The sequence below is a fragment of the Equus przewalskii genome, chromosome 22, assembly GCF_037783145.1.
Source record: "Equus przewalskii isolate Varuska chromosome 22, EquPr2, whole genome shotgun sequence".
In the NCBI taxonomy this organism is placed as follows: domain Eukaryota; kingdom Metazoa; phylum Chordata; class Mammalia; order Perissodactyla; family Equidae; genus Equus; species Equus przewalskii.
In genome coordinates, this window is record NC_091852.1 from 13,642,525 (window position 1) to 13,657,488 (window position 14,964).

A 14,964-nucleotide genomic window follows, 5' to 3' on the forward strand; every position below is an offset into this window, starting at 1 on the left:
TACTATGCATTTTTTCCTCCATTACTAACTACTAAGAATTGATTTTTTGCCGCTTGAGACTTTTGTTTATATTGGAAGAAAGTTGGAATCTTTGGATATTTAGGAAATTAAAATTACAGATTGTTTGGGCGCCCTGAAACAGTACATTGCATTATTGTTTACTTTAGCACCAGATTTTGTGACGGGATATGGGGGCAGAAATATATAGGAGGTAATTTTAAAGATAAACTCATTATAAATAATTTTCCCTAATCTGCATAAATGAATTAGAGAATAGATTTTAACAAAAATATTTATGAATTATCTAGAAAAACATCTAAAGCTCATGTTGGAGAAGGAGAAAGCATGGATAAATTCAGTTGGACTGTGTTTTACTTTTTGGTGTATGAATTTATGGCAAAAATGTAGTATATGTCCTTTTCATTTCTTCTTTATAAAAACTCTTAGAAAATGGGGGCTGACCCCATGGCGTAGTGCTTAAGTTCCGTGCTCTCTGCTCTGGCAGCCTGGGTTCATCAGCTTGTATCCCAGGCGTGGACCTTCACCACTCGTCAGCCATGCTGTGGCAGTGACCAACATATCAAGTGGAGGAAGATTGGCACAGATGATAGCTCAGGGCGAATCTTCCTCAGCAAAACAAACAAACTTAGAACATGTAGTTTAATGTTAAAAATCTTCCACTTGACTTGAAAGAATCCTCAATTATCAGTGACCTTATGAAACAGTTAAAAACAAGCATGGAAAGTGTAGAAACAGATGTGCGTGTGTTCCAATAGCCTGCTGCTAATTGTGTCCTCATTAAGTGTGTGAAAGTTCTGTGATGTTGCCACCTTACACTTTGCGAAATAGCCATCCCTTGTGAATGATATGGTATGTGTTTTAGGAATGAATAATGTCTACATTTTTTGAAGTTTATATTTAGTATTTATGCATTATAAGAAATTGCAATAGTACCATTTTTGATTAGTCTGACTGCTTTCAGGCCTTGAAGTCAGTCTTGACTAAGCGGTGTTTCCTGTCTCCCTGGGTCAGCTGGAATCTTTGCCTTGTTTGCATAAGTCCCTAATTTGTTGGCCGATGCTTCCTTCAGGTGTGTTAGAGGCCTTATTAGCAGGTCATAGGCGGCAGCTGTAGGGACAACCTGGCGTGTGGTGGTGGTTGTGCAGCCAAAGGCCTTTCCTGTAAGGGGCCCTGTTTTTTATGCTTGTGGCGCAGCGACAGGTTTATTTGGAGAGCATTCACAGGCGACAGTACTCTGAAAAGTCCACTCTCTGAGAGTGAGGGTCCTCATGCCATTTTGGAGTTACAAGAGCCAGAGGAGTGTAAGTGGGTCTGAGTTCCCTTCCATGACTCCTGCTCCTAACAGGGCTCTGTAACCTTCATGACTTGCGCCACCAACCCCATGGCAGTGACCTGGCACTCTGGCCTGGCTCTGCTGTAAGCAGGAACGCACAGTTGCTCTTTCAACCCTCATCTCCAGTGCTCTCAGCCACGGAGGCCTAAAAGCCTGCAGTCAGGGCTGGCATGTGACACGGTTCTGACCAGGGAGATGAAAGCAAAGTCCACTTGGGATTTATGAGGATGGTTTCGCTTTCCTCGTGAAAGTGCCAGTCTGTTCCTGTTCCCTCTTACCTGGAAAATGGATGTGAGGCTGATAGAGGAGATCCAATCTGACCTTCAGAGACGGAGCTGGGAGATAAGTCCACGCTGTAAAAAGAGATGCGATTGTAAGCAAGAGTAAAAGAAAAATTATAGAATAAGCCCTAGGAAGATGACAGATGTAGGGATTATCAGATACAGAATCTGAAATGACGGTTTAATATGTGCAAAGAAATAAAAGAGTATCGAAAGTGGTAAAATAAAGTTCTGTAAAAATTGGCAGATTTAAGAATTGTCAAAATTTATGGTGAAAAAATGATTGAAATTAAAATCTCAATGGACGGGTTAAGTACGGTTCAGACACAGAATTGGTGAACTCAGATCTGACGAAGGCTATGAATGTGCTGCCATGTGCCTATTGCCTGTCATTGCAAAGTCACCTTCTGTACTCTTTGTGATGTGGCTGTGACTCGATGTTTCTTTGACAGTTGACTTCCTTCTGGGTCAGGTCATACATGGACTCTGAGCCCCAGCTTGTGTCCAGGCGGCTCAGTTCGTCCGTGGACCTCCCCTGTGCTAATTTCCCCTGGTCCTGAGTGTATTTAGAACAGACATACTTGAGAACTGACAGAATCCCCACTTTGGTTCCCTGATCGTAACGAGGGCTAAGTAGAAGCCAGAACAGTAAACCAAATCAATGCGACATCTCGGGAAATTGCAGAGAGCCATCGTCAGAAATCCTGAAAGATTCAGGGTAAAGCCACCCAGCATATCTGTTCAGACCAGACAGAAATTTGATGGATCTTGTAGAGTGACTGCATTATCATAAACTAATCAGGTGGTGACCTCCACTGCAGCTATTGTCCAGGACACAGAAGATGTCTCAACAGATTTCCAAGGATTGGTATGAAGAACACGTTGATCACAACATCATGGAGAAAAATTAATATTTTTAAAAATGCAAAAATATCACAATGGAAAGCTATGTTGAAGTGAACAACATGCAACATGTAAAAATTAAAGGGATGCAGCTAATGCTTCCCTCAAAAGATTTATAGCTTTAAATACATTTATTAGGTAAGATCAATAATGTAAACTTTGATCTCAAGCTAGAAAAAGAACAGCAAAAGAAACCAGACAAGAAAGTACATACTGTGTGATTCTGTATAAATTTTAAGAACAGGCAAAACTATAGCAAAAAAAGGTCTGAATGGTTCCTGAGGACAGAGATGACGGGAGGATCATGAAGGCGGTTGGGTGCTTCTGTCTTACTGTCCTGTTTCTAGAGTTGGGGGCTGGTTGCATCGTGTGCTCGCTTTGTGAAAATTCATCAAGCTTTTGTACTTGTGCACAGACAAATAAGACAATGTTCTGTATAGCTCAGCTGTGACTATCATTTACATGGTCATAATTACAGCACTGAATTTTTATAAAACGAAATAGATCTGTTGGGAGGATGAGGAGATGGGAAGTGTGCAGGGGCAGCGGTAGGAAGCGTTTGGAGAAGAAATGCTCATCTTCCCTTAGTGGGAAGTGAGTAGGTAGATGCCCAGCCTGAAAACATGAGCAGCAGCAGTGTGAGCATCTCCCTTAGAGACAGGGAGACACACGTTACACCATGGAAAGGGGGAGAGTGCTTCTAAGACGTGGGAGATGGGGTGTGATGGGGGCAAATTAATGTCTATTTTTCTTACTATGTCTTGTTGAGTAATTTGATTCCTTAAATTATGTGCAGGTATTTCTTGATTAAAAAAATCAGCCTTTAAAAAGTTAATTATATATTTAGATGGTGTTCAAAACGTTGGGAAACCTAGACAAACTTATTTTTAAAGAGTGTATTATATTTTCAAATTACATGATCAGTATGTTTTTGTTCAATTGCCAAATACCTTTTCAGGTAAACTACGTCTAAATTTATTGAGTCCAACTAGTAATCTGAAAAAAAAAAAGACAAACCGCATTATAAAGCAGTGCTGTCCAATAGAACTTTCTGCTATGAGGATAGTATTCCATTTCTTCACTCTCCAATAATTACTTTAAATAGCCACATGTGCCTAGTGACGACTATTAGACAATTCAACTATAGAGGATTTAAAAAGTCTGGAAACACACAAGGGAAATAGTATATTTACTTTTTTCAGATTAACAATTGGATCCATTGTCTTAATTTTGAGGTACTTTATGTGAAAATGCATTGAGCATATTTCTTGAAATAGAACTAACATACTGTTTAAGTTGGTTGTTTCCCAACTTTCTGGATAACTATATATGATACTCTTTCCTCCTACTTAGTTTGCTATTCTTTTAATAATTGCTCATTGATTTTCAGCCGTTATTTCCCACATGAGTATTTAGGTCTAAGAATCTCCCCTCACCGACTACAGGTTGACCCGCTGGCGTGTGGACTCAGCCCCTTGTAAAGGGAGTGAGCTGCCGGGCAGTTGCATCTCAGCCTGGCTTTCCTGATGGCATTCCTGCACACAGTCACCTTCCCTTAAAGGTCTCAGCGAATTGCATTAGTCTGTTAGGTTGAAAGGCCTTTAACAGAAGGGAGATGGATATATTTGAGTGGCACTCATGAATACATGAGTTCCCGTACCAGCCCCACAGCAGTCTCTTCACAGCAGCCTCCCACAAACTCCGGTGTCTCGCATTTTTATAATCGCCTTAGCTCTTTGACCCAGAGTGAACGCTTCGAGAGGCCCTGGACTGTGTTTTCGTTCCCCCAGCATCTATGTAAAGAAAGTGCTCTGTATGCAATTGTACATTAATTAGAAATAAATGTATCTCTGATATTGAGGTCTTAATACAGCGACAGAAGTAGAGAAAGCTTCACTGGGAACCCAGCTTGTGAGACGAATAATTTTTAAACCTGGCTCTGCCTCCCTCATCTCCGTTTTTTTTTAAATTAATTTTTTATTGAGGTAACATTGCTTTATGACATTAAATAAATTTCAGGTATACATCATTATATTTTGATTTCTGTGTAGATTACATGATGTTCACCACCCAAAGACTAGTTATAATCCATCACCACACACCTGTGCCCTGTCACCCCTTTTGCCCGCCCTCCTCCCTCCGTGCTTCCCCTTTGGTAACTGCCAACCTAATCTCTATATGTAAGTGTTTTGTTGTTGTTTTCATCTTCTATTTATGAGTGAGATCATAGGGTCTTTGACTTTTTCTGTCTGACTGACTTCACTTTCGGCTCCATTTTGTTCTCGAAGGCAAAATCTGCTATGGTTGAAACCTCTAGGGCTAAATTTTGGTATCTACTGAGCCTGAGTCAAAGTCACTATGATGGGTACTAAATTATCTCATGTTTTTTTAGTAGAAAATTTGTGACTTGTAGAATTTGTTGTTATTTCTAATCCTTCATGAACTAATACTTTTAAGGATACAATAAAAATTAATTACAAGAGGGCCAGCCCTGGTGGCCTTAAATTCACTGTGCTCTGCTTTGGTGGCATGGGTTCACTTCCTTGGTGCGGACCTACACTGCTTGTCTATCAGTGGCCATGATGTGGTGGCAGCTCACGTATAAGAAAAATTACAAGAAAAGTAGTCATACACTTGCATGTCTTGGCAATGTCAACATGCTGTAGAAGATTCTAAACACTGAGTTTCAGTGTCAGTTCACAGGCCAGGAGCAGTCGCAGATCACACTTGGGGTGGCCCTGTTCTAGGGGCCTTCGGCTTTTCCTTTTAGCTGAGGCAGGATTGACAAATCATTTATGTATTTATTTATTTATTTATTTATTTTTGAGGAAGAGTAGCCCTGAGCTAACATCTGCTGCCAATCCTCCTCTTTTTGCTGAGGAAGACTGACCCTGAGCTCACATCCGTGCCCATCTTCCTCTACTTTCTATGTGGGACGCCTACCACAGCATGGCGTGCCAAGCGGTGCCATGTCCGCACCCGGGATCTGAACCGTTGTGTCCCAGGCCCCGGAAGCAGAACATGCGAACTTAACCACTGCACCACCTGGCCGGCCCCAGGATTGACAAATCATTTTGTAAAGGGCTGGGCAGTGAATTCTTTAAATTTTGCCAAAGTGAAAAAGCGACCATAGACGATATGTAAATGAATGGGCGTGACTATGCGCCAAACTTTCCTTTACTGAGGCAGCAGAAGGCTTGGGCTCACAGGCCTACGTTTGCCACCTCCTGAGTCAGGAGTTTTTTTCAACCTTTTTTGGGGCATAGTGAGCTAGTAACCTTCTTTTTCCTCATTACTATGCAGGTTTTATGTGATTCATGTGAACATTTAATTTTGAAGTAGAGGTGTTAAAATCGGGGAGGATAGGATAGATTTAAAGTGCTACTGGCATCTTCAAATCCAAGTGTCCAGGTGCATTGAAAATGTTTCCGGTTTTTGCTGGAGCTGTAGGTGAGCACAGGATGCCAGCGCTGGAAGGGGACTGAAAGTGTGTGTCCTCCCCAGGTTCGCATGTTGAAGTTCTAACCCCTAGGGTGCTGGTGTTAGGAGGTGGACCTTTGGGTGATTAAGTCATGAGGGTGGGGCCCCATGAGTGGGATTAGTGCCCTTGTAAAAGGACCCCAGAGAGCTCCCCCGCTGTCTTTCACCATGTGAGGATACAGTGAGAAGTCGGCAGTCTGCAGCCCAGAAGAGAGCTCTCACCAGAACCCGACCACGCTGGAACCTGATTTCGGACTTCCAGCCTCCAGAACTGTAAGAAATAAAGTTCTGTCATCTAAAAGTCACCCGGCCTCTGGTATTTTGTTAGTAGCCTGAACAGACTAAGACAGCAGCCCTGCTGTGGGGCTTCAAATAGATGACCTCTTCCTTCCTCCCCACCTCTCCTTTTCCCTCCCTTCACTCTCTCCTCCCCTCCCCCTCTGTCTTCCCCTCTCTCTTCTCCTCTTTTCTCTCTAAACAGGTGTGAGCGGTTGAATTGGGAGTGAAGAAGATATGAACAAAGTAGTCATCTATAAAATATTTGTAATTTTTTCTCTTTGGAACTGGATTTGAGATGTCAGATTGCCTGACTCCAGGATGTTGGTCTTAATGGAGTTTCTTAGGATCAATCCTCTAAACCAGTTCTAGTTCCCTGGGTTACCCAGGACAATGGGGAGGGCAGAGCTGCGGAGGGGTGTGTGGGGAAGTGCGGGTGCCAGCCCTGCACAGTTAAGAGTCTTGAGGGCTCACTATTGCTGTCTATACAGAGCCTCATCTTAGGAGGTGGTTAGGTTGTAAAGTCAGCAAGCACAGCCAAAAGCGGATATAGACGTCAAAACTACCCACGCAAACTTCTTGTCTTTAAATTGCAAAACCTGGGTCTTCTGAAGCTCACCTAAGATTTAATTCTTTGTGTCTCTGCTTTTTAGCTAAGGCCTCCTTATTCTGGGACAGTAGAGGCCTTGGTTGAGTTCGAACAGGAGAGGATAACTGAGCAAATAAAAGAATCTTACTTTCCTCTCTCATGCTCTTCTCCAATGAAGCCACATAGTTGAATTCTCTTCAGTCAAATACAAGGATTATGCAACTGCACTGGATTATCTTGTATTTCCCACAGCAGACCTAAGCCTCATATGCTACCATTTTGGTTGGGAATCTAACTGGTTGAGAGCAACAGAAATGGATTCTGGCTGATTTACACAGGAAAGGAATTTATTGGGAAAATGATGGGTAGCTCAGGGAATGGATGGGAAATCTGGAAATTGGGTGGGAAAAGGTGACCCCCAAACTAGGGTCAGAGCCAGAGCCAAAGTCACCCCACAGCCAGTTCCTCAAGGACACGCCCACCGCTGCTGAGCCAGAATGCCACGAGAACCACGTCCTCCACGCAGCTGGCTGGCCCTGTTTCCCTGGAAACTAATCTTTCTATGGCTAGCATCTGATTGGCTGAGCGTTGATCACGTGCCCCTGGATTAGCTGCAAGGGGGGCTGGGAGATGGAGTTCCTGGCTATTTCACCTTCTGTAGAGAGACACATTTTCCATCAAGGCTTATGCAGTGGGAAATAAATTCCCTTAACTTAAGGGGGTGGGGAGGGGGGAGGGGGACGCGGTAAATACTGGGCAGTAAAAGAGGGGAAAAAAGGGATAAATAGCCATTGCTGTTATTTAACCTGAAGGAAATGGTGATCTGAGCACATGCCATCCATCCAGTTCTTCAGCCATTCCAAAAAGCACTTCTTATATGGATTATGTTAGAATGTTCCAGAGAGCCTGTTAAAACCTTTTGTTTTCTTTTATCGAAAGAAGAAAAAAAATTAATCCATAGTGTTTCCCTGGTTACCCTGATTTGCAGGAAGTTCAGCGCTGACGTTCAATCACAGGCGCTATAATCACCTGGAGCCCTGAGTCTCAAAATGTTCCCCAGAGAGCCGGAGGGCCTCATGGAAGCGTCCGGGCGATGGGCAAGCCAGGGGCCTCTGCTCCTTCTCGCCCTGCTGACTAGGAGGCAGGAATCCTGACTGTTTACATCTGTGGGGTCCCCCGAGGACCACATCTGACTAAAAGCCCCCATGGGTAAGAAATGAGCCCACCGGCCTCCTCCTCCCTCAAGGTCCACATTCTCTGTTTTCATGTCAACAATTTCACTTTGTACACGTGACAGACGGTATCACAAGCACTTTTCTGGAAGTGGGTGGGTCTAAATCCTGGAGGAGTCGCTCCCTCTGGGGACTGAGAGGACTGCCTGGGCGGGTTCTGCTGGGAGCCGTGTAAACAAACACCCGCGCTGATTGAGTCCCTCCCTGCGGGTCCGCGTCCACCCCAGAGTTCTGGCCTCTCTGCGCCTTCACGATTTCCTACGGTTGCCCAGGAGTTGTTCCGCTTACAGATCTGCTGGTATTTCTCGTTTACTAAATGCTCCCCAACCAGCACAGTATTTCTGTCAAATGACGTTTTTTGCTTTGTTTTCGAAACTGTCTCCTGAACTCAACAAAACCAAATACTAATATTCTGAGATGTCCACCATATTTCACAACCAGGATTTTCCCCTGGCCCTTCGCCTGACCAGCTAGACCAGTTCTCTACTGTTTCCTGTAGATTTGGTTTGACTACTTTTTTGAGGTTTTAGAAGATGGAAGGAGGTTTTACCTTGGATTCTCCGCCCTTTTTGAAAGTTTGTTTTCTTCATTCCTTTGTAGACAATCTTGGAAAGAGAGGGATAACATGAAATGTCTATTACTGCCTCGTTGAAGATACCATGTTCTCTGTAAGAACACAGTTTTGAAAGTCAAACACAGATGACGAGGTGCACACTGACCATTCAGAAGCAGAGTCGGTCCCGTGTTTCACTGCAGCGACTCAGGGCGTGAGTGAGGACATTCTCTCCATTTCATCCACTGACCAGGGGTAAAGGTCAGCGGTTGCAGCAACAGGAGCTTCAAGGTGCTTCTATTGACGTCACCTCATTGTTCCTCACAACAAGTCTGAGACGTCTAGATAGATGTGATCGTTACTTCACTTCAGGTGAAGACGCTGAAAGTCAAAGATAAACTCAGACCAACTCAAACTGTGTAGGTAGAAAATGTCAGAGCTGAGCGTGGAACCCTGGTCTTCAACCTGTTTCAGGAGGGAAACACTCTGAGTAGACTCAGGCGCAGCTGCCTGGCCCTGGAGGAATTGTGTACATGGGACCCTGGGAGCTATGGGTGGTGGAGGGGTGGGCGAGGACCATCCCTAGGCCCACCAGCTGGCAGCTTTTGCAGGACATGGGGGCTCACCCTTTGCCTGGCTCTTGCCTCTACTGCTAGAGTGTTTCAAGCACAAGGATAGTAAGACTGAGATCAAACTTTTAGATGAGGCAGCAAAAAGGCAGAAAGTTTGCAAACACAGAAGCCTTAATCAAATTGACGCATTGTGGGCAGGAACCAGGTCTCTCAGTCTGAAGGGTGTGCCAAGGGTCCAGGTCACAGACTGGAGCAGGACGGTCAACTAAAGTCAGGGAGAGCCCCTGGCGGGCTGGGTTGCCTGTTGTTATTCCACTGACCTCCATCCTTGTTCCCTGTAGAGTTCCATCATACACGACTCTCCACGGGAAGCTCATGTTCCCCAGTAATCCCCAAACTCGGATGGCTTATTCCAGACTCCAAGCCCTGCTCATTCTCTTCCCATTCCCTTCACTTATCCAGAGCCCAACCATCTATGAAATGATGTGAATATGGAACTGCTCTTTCCCTTCTGCTTTTGGAATAGTCTGCCAAGGGTGAAATCTTTGTGATAGGTGATGCTGAAGCCCCCAAATTCCATTACTAGGTCCTACAAAACCCAGGTCCTGCTACGAGAATGTGAAATCTGTTCTGCCCATCACCCTCCTCCTATCTACAGAGAAGTGGAGTTGAAGTGAGGAGGAGGGAGAATTCCTTTGGAGGTAAACATCAGTGTGCTCTGTCTCTTCAAGTGTATCAATCAGAGAGCTATGTCCCCTCCATTGGGAGGTGGACATAAGAATGTGTGAGAAAATGGCTAGATTGGCCTGAGACAACAGAGCAGAGAGAGAGAGAAGGTGGTACTTTCACTCTCAATGGAGGGGGAGCGGAAGGGGGCAAGGGTGCATGCTTCCCAGGGACCAGATATGCAGAGAGAACTGGAGCCATATCGTAAAGAGACTCCACCCCAGATGGCAGCCTGGCGTAGCGAAGGGACCCAAAAGAGGGGCAGAGGAAGGCAACCTTTTGACATCAAGAGGCTAAAAATTCCACCCTCAGATCATGCTAATGCCACCATTTTGGGAGCATGCATCCTATGAAGAGCCATGACGTCTGACTACGCTTGCACAGATCAGTTACCTCACCTCTCCTCACCTCCTATCACCTATCTCGACATTTCAGACCACCTTGCCCCCTACTGCATAAATATCCTTGACTCCCTGTTTTCAGGGAGGCGGATTTGAGACCCATGCTCTCTCTTCCTCGCATGGCTGCCTTGTGTTAAAACCCTCTTTCTGCAGCAATCTCGTCGTCTCCGTGTTTGGCTTTCCGGGCGGCAGGAAAAACGAACCTGGTGCAGTAACAATTAGAATATGCTGGAAATATCATGTAATTTGGATAAGTATTGTTTCCTGAAACTTTGCTTCAGGTTTATAAAGAGGTGTTGGTGTAAATTTTATTTTTTTTCTTTACTGTGGATCGCAGTCCAAAAACGTTTGAAAGCCCCTGTTTTAATTTGCTCTCCTTGTGCCTTGTTCTGGAGGGATCAGGCTGCTGAAATCTGGGAGGTTACGAACAGACCTCTGGAGACAGTTTCTACGTAAACTAGGGCCAGTTATCTTACCTCTCCGTGGCTTGGTGTCTTCTCCGTAAAACGGATAACGATAGTGCTCAACTCACAGGGTTGTTACGGCACTTAAGGGGATTAAAGCTGCACCTAAGGGCATTAAAGCTGATCCACACCAAGTGCTTCTAACAGGACTTGAAGAACAGTATGTATTTGGTAAATGCTAATCATTGTTGTAATGGGGGTTATTTCTTCCCCTGGCCAGAGGCAACATTGTAACTATAGGGCACAGCTAATTCTTCCCTAGATTGTATGCATACAGCCCAGCTTTGTTCAGCTGTAGACAATGATTTCTGTGAGCAAATAGGCCCCACAAATATTTATGGAGCAGCTCCTGTTACTGAGCAAGGGCTTGCCATCCAATGTGCAAAGAAGCTGCTGCCGCAGTACGCCGGTCTTTGAGAGAAACAGTTTGTCACTCAATTCATTGGTAAAGAGGCAGAAGGACAGGCTTTCAACTCCGTCTCCCGAATCCAGGGTATGGGGTAAGGTTTAAGGGATCAGGGAGGGCAGGCTGGTATGCAGAAGTGCTGGCAGGATGGGTTTCCATCAGCAGATCAAAATTTTCTCTTCTGCACATACTCCTGGCTGGCTCACAGCCCCTGAAAAATAGCTTTACCATCTGTCAATAAGATGAGGTCAGCACAGTAAACAAGGGTCGAGTTGTTGTGTAGGTCTAAGTCATCGCCTTCTCTACTGGGAAGAGTTTCTAGAGATTTAGCCGTCTTCTCCTTCCTGGCACAGAAAGGAAGGCACCCTTACAAGTGAAAATTTCTCTTATAAATAAATGTGTTTCCCTTATAAATGAGTAACTTCTACTAGGTTTTCAGAGCTTTCCCTGTATCTGCTGTTTCTTTAAAATAACTAGCCTAGGGGCCGGCCCAGTGGCGCAGTGGTTACGTTCACACGTTCCACTTCGGCAGCCCGGGGTTCACCGGTTCGGATCCTGGGTGTAGAAATAGCACCTCTCGGCACGCCATGCTGTGGTAGGCATCCCACATATAAAGTAAAGGAAGATGGGCACAGATGTTAGGTCAGGGCCAGTCTTCCTCAGTAAAAAGAGGAGGATTGTCAGCAGATCTTAGCTCAGGGCTAAAGTTCCTCCAAAAAAAGAAAAAAACCCTAAAATAATTCTTATGCCAAAGAGGCATATTTTGGGGCAGCAAATTTGTTCCTGTTCCTGTGGTTACACTGTTGTGTGTTAGCACTGCTGTGTGCCAGGGGTACAAACTGGAATAAGATAATGTCTCTGCTTCGAGGATCACATAGTCTCCCAGAAAAACTCTAATTTATTTGACTTTATCTCCATCACCGTTACTGTGCAAAATTGGAGTTCTTTGCCCAATGTGCGTAAACAAGCCAATTCATTATGGCATCAGCCTTGGGGAGAGAAATCAGCTGTTATTCTGTGAGATTGATCTGCAGGGAGACGGTGTGTGTGTGTGCTCTCAGATCTCTTTCCATGATTCAGGATTTGGGGAAATTTAAGAGGTGAGGGAAAACAGAAACGCTGTTAGAGGTTAGGCACACAGAAACGCTGGTAGGACAGGTTTTGACCGGTGGGCTTCAAACATTTATGGTAACGTTTTAAACATTTATGACAGGGTTCTAAACATCTACGATGGGGTTCTAAACATTTTTGGTGAGGTGGGGAAAGGGTTTTAACACTGGGTCTTCCTGAATGAGGGACACCTTGTTTCTGATAAGAGTATGACTTTCAAGTTCTGGTCGAGTCCAGGTCTTTGAGTTTCGTGGGGAGGAGGATCTTTGGTTCATTTCGAGGTCATTTTGGGTCATGATTTCTTCTTTTGTGCATGTCCTGGCTATGTGACTTTGCAGATTTTCTGAAAGGCAATTGTTAATCACTTTGCTGATAAGAGATGGGTTCAGCTGAACTGGTCCTGGAGGGCCCACGGTTACATCACCCCCAGGCAGTGCCTGGTATGTGTTAGTTCTCCAGGAGATATGTGTTGAGTGAATTTCTAAGGCAGGGGTCATGAACTCTCTTTATCTCACCCAGATGCAGTAGCTAAGGGAGCATAATGTGCCCTCATTTTTTCCAGTACCTTCCAGATGTGGAGGAGAGAACAGCAGCACTGGGCACCTCTCTGCAAATGCCAAAGGTCTCCAAAAGGCCACTTTGAGGGACGATGAATTTGCTCTTGTAGACATCCTCTGGTGTCTAATTCATAGTGTTTATTGAAAAAAGTTTTCAGGAAAGAAATGAAAAAGGAAACAGACGGCACCAAGTGACAGAGAAGATCCTTACAGATTTCTTCTCTCTGCTGCTTAGAGCAGCTGACAAGCCAGCAGCAAAAACAGAGCAGGGGATGTGGTGCAGCCTCCTGGATCATCGACGTGGTCCCCCACCTCCGTTCCAGCACTCCCAGTCCTATAGCTACATAAACAGAGCTCTGATGTCACAACCCGAGGGAGGTCAGGCTGGGTGAGAGTGGTCTTCCTCCCACCCTCTCTCCTTCAGAGCTTGGCCGAGACTTCCAAGTACATTATACATGACATTAACAAACTGATAGGTTGTTTTGTCTTTTGTTTTTGCTTTTAGCCCAGGGGGAGTAGAAAACAGAAAAAAAAAAAGGACTGATTTCAAACAATGTAAAGCCCTGCACAGCTATTGCCTTGGAAGGAGTGTAGACCTGCACATAGGTGAGGCCCAGTGTGAGAATCTGTACACGTGTGTCTTTTCTACAAGGGCCAAGAACTACTTTTAAAAATGGCAGCAGTAAAAGTTGACACTTGAATTGGTGTAGAGTTTGCAAGTTTACAATACACAAGGCACAGCCACGTATGTTAGCTCAAATGACTTGGCCGGTCTCACACGGAGCTAAGATGGACATGAAGATATCCTGGACTTGAAGACTAGATCTCTTTCAATTAAGCTGTTTATTCTGAAAAGAAGTTCTTCCTCTTCCACATCAAACCATCTTCCTCAGTGTTTTCCTTATAGCTACGTGTTTTGTAGATCTTAAAGAGCTCTTCATCCCTTTTCCCCAAAGCTACCACGTTTGATATGTAAATTCCTTGACGCACTTGGGGATGGAGGTAGATGCAGAAGCTGATGCATTTGGCAAGCCTCACGTTGCTCTAAATATGTGACGTCTTGGTCAGCTTCAGGGGTGTGCCACCCGGGCAGGCACACATGGCCTGATGCTTAGAAGGGCTCTAGGCTCATTTTCAAAGCTCTGCTGCCACCATCTTGAGATTGTTAGTAATTTTTACACTGGGCCCCATGAATTGTGTAGCTGCCTCTGATTGACCCAATTCATTTTCTGAGAAACCACATCCAGATGGTTGGCCTGAGAATATTTTTTGATTTCTCTCAGTTTCCACATTATAGTGGTTGCCTGCCCAGGATGCACAATGGGGGAACAGGGAAATAATAAACTTGGGGTAGCACCTTACAGCTCACAACAGACTTTCACATGCCTGATCTCCTTTAATCCTCACAAGTGAATGTCAGGAGGCAAGCCAGTTTAAGGCCATCGGAAATCCACCTACAGGGCACAAAACTGATTCCATAGGCAAACAGCAAACAGCTCTTTAAAAGTGAAAATCAACAGAAAAGCAAGACAGAGAAATTATCCGGATGCTATACAGCGGTGCTGCAAAGGAAGTTACAAGGCAATAAAGGACTCAGCATGGAGTTTGGCCAAAGGGATCATGGGCAATAAAAATTCCAATCCCAGAGAAGGAGACATTGTTCTTGGAGCATCCTGGAGCATCAGTCACAAAGATCATTCATGATTCTGAGGGTTACTGTAGATATTCAAAAAGAACATGATTACCTTCACTCTGTTCCCAGCACGGACACAGATGGGGAGAAGTTAATCTTGATAATTTGCTGTTTTATTGTTTAAACTTAGGGGTGACTCAAGGGTCACAAGGATTTATGAGCTGGTTTTGCTGAAGAAAAAGAATACCTTTAAGGGAGTTACTATCACCAGATAACCAGCCCCCAGCTGCCATTGACACCCAGAAGTCGATTGTCTAAGGTCTTATCTGGAGTGAAAGAAACACAGATTTCCCTTTTGTTTCTCTGAAACTCCTCCTCCCAAGTCCCTTAGCACTCCCTGCTTTCTTCTTTCATTAAGGCAGATTTG

General features: G+C 44.6%; 1 long non-coding RNA gene across 1 annotated transcript; it reads left to right on the forward strand.

Moving 5' to 3' along the window:
• The first annotated feature begins 7,487 nt into the window (after positions 1-7,487).
• On the forward strand, positions 7,488-10,618 carry LOC139078740 (uncharacterized). The gene is made up of 3 exons (XR_011531782.1): positions 7,488-7,769; positions 7,872-8,092; positions 8,716-10,618. It is a non-coding gene; the product is annotated as an uncharacterized lncRNA (long non-coding RNA).
• The last annotated feature ends 4,346 nt before the right edge of the window (positions 10,619-14,964 follow it).